We start from the raw sequence: 2,630 nt of genomic DNA on the forward strand, positions 1-2,630 counted from the left end.
TGTGACAACACGATCAATAACATTACCTTGATGATTTCGTGTCCACATTGTGTACGTTGTTGACCACACAAAATACTGAAAAAATTCTTTATATAATAAATTGAGTTGTTTGGCATATTCATTTGTTTTATCCGTTAGAAATGTTAACATTGTCTTTTTAATCATAAGATTATTCATGATTTTGTCCAAGCTGTCAACTGCTTTAAAAGAGACGGCCTGGAAGATGAAGTTAAAGATGATAAACAGATGGATTCATATCACTAATAGGAAAAGCAAATAAAGGCCTTATGGCTTTTGGGCCTGACACCATCTAACAAATTGATATTCTTTTATCGTGCCCTTAGCATATATACTTGTAAATATATTTGATGAATTTATATCAGAACATATTTCAACATTGATATGACAATTAAACTTGCATAGTAGGTAAGAATTATAAGGAACTACCCATGAGTTGTCAAGAAGTTGCTTTTTGATCTTAACATATTTACCAGTATTTATTCTTTTATAAATTGCATGAGTTTTTTCCTTTTGTTGTTTCCTCGAAAAAATTCTTTGAATATTTGAATTTGCAGATTCCTTTTTTCTTCATACACGAATTTGTAGGATTTAAACGGCCACAGGGATCATGCGTCATGTGCTTTTTAACAAGTTTGTATAAATAAAGATTTTCATCTGGATCAGGAAGTTCAGTAGAAATAATTTGGTCATACGATTCAGGAGTGAGTAACTTTGAAATCATCACTAAGAATCAGAAGGAAATGAGCGTGAGGGAGGCCACGCTTTTGAAACTCAATTGTGTACATAAATCCAACAACTTTACCAAATATGTTTCTTCTTAATATATCTGTTTTTAGTTCTTCAACTTTTGCCTTGAATACTCGACTGATTAAGTCGAGTCTATTTTAAGCTTCACCACTTGTAAGATGTTCTTCTATTTTTACCCAAGAAGAATTACAGGTCATAATTAAAAATATGCTGGGTTTTTTAAAATGTTGAACTAATGCAATAGCATCTATGTAACGTTGGCGCATTTCTCTAGGATCTCCTATAAAATTAACGAAAGGAATCTTTGTTTTTCTATTTTTGAAGCATCTCTGTCACCATGTCTTCGAAAATCAATAAGTCTTTGTAATGCATCACTTCGAAATTAATCCTGATTAGATGAGACAAAATCTAATCGTTGAGTTTTAATTTTTATAAATTCATCAACAGAGTATTGTTGAAAAAGTCTTCCAAAATGTTATACTCCACTTGTCTCATTATCTCTCATTTTAAATTTGTAACAATAGTATTCACGACAAGAAATATTATTTATTTTTCACTTTTCTTTTTGTAAAACTTCAGCTTCCATATCAAGTAATTCATCAATAGAACACATATTTGATAAACTTGAAAGTTTTTTATTTTCACAAAGAGATCGATTTCTTTTGTTAGAAGTTTGCACAACTCTTTTAATTCCGCAATGCCAACCATTCTAACCATAGGGGAATAATAACAAGTATTGTAAAGGATCATAGCAACCATAATAATAATTGACCAATTGACTTTTATTGTTGGAAGGGTAAATTCGGATATGTGGTGCCGCACTACTGTTGCTATGTTCTTGACGGTCTAATCATATTGCGGCAATGTCGAAAACAGTCGACAAATTATACACTTGTTGATTTAAGTTAGAGTCACACTTCAGTATAATATGTAAGTCTGGTAATTTACGAACTTGCATTAGAGATTTTAAGAAGATGCAATATGAATTTATCTTCAGTATATTCATTAGTTTCTGAATAAGTGATTGATTGGTGTTAGGAAAGAAAGCCATACGATTTAACATTTCAGTGTCATCATCATAAATATATAACTACAGATTTTTTGGATTTTGATTTGAAGGTATTAAATTATCAATGAAATGGTACATTTTCCTTGAAATCTGAAGGTGTAGATACCACGAAATTTATTTCCTAGCTCTTTATCATATTTTACTCCCAGAGAAGTAAATGCAAACATGTTATTGTACATTCTAATGTAGGTACGAAAATGTGTAGATTCTTCAGTGTCCTCTAGAAAGAGATTCAATAATTCTATTGGCATTTCGGATGATGTCAGTTTAACTGTACCATTACTAAAACAAAATCCTGGTGATTCATATTCAAATCTATTTGCTTTACAATATTTACATGGAGGGGCATTTTTTAAAATGCTCACATTGTTGGGAAGTTGTTTAATATTGCAATAACATATATTTCTTAACGTATTACCTGTGCAAGTAGTTGCAAGAGAGGGGATATAAGCTTGCAGAAAAACTAATTAATTAATGTAGTTTTAAATTTATAGTGAACCTAGCCTTTGTTTTTGTTAGGTTTTCTTCTTCTAGCAATTTTAGAATTCTACAAAGAAAATAAGCAGACATCTGTGAAATCAATAATTGTTGCTTGGGGGTTTTGTTGCTTAGTGGTTGCAGTTGATGTTGAGCCTGATATAGGGAGAGTTCTAATTAACAGGTAAATCATTTTTGGTAAAGAATAAAGATCAATAGTAAATACATATTACATACCTACTTCAAAAGTCGAAAAACAACAACAACAACAACAACAAACCCAGTGTATTCCCACTTAGTGGGGTCTGGGGGGGGG

Source organism: Capsicum annuum, chromosome 3 (assembly GCF_002878395.1).
Source record: "Capsicum annuum cultivar UCD-10X-F1 chromosome 3, UCD10Xv1.1, whole genome shotgun sequence".
Classification (NCBI taxonomy): Eukaryota; Viridiplantae; Streptophyta; class Magnoliopsida; order Solanales; family Solanaceae; genus Capsicum; species Capsicum annuum.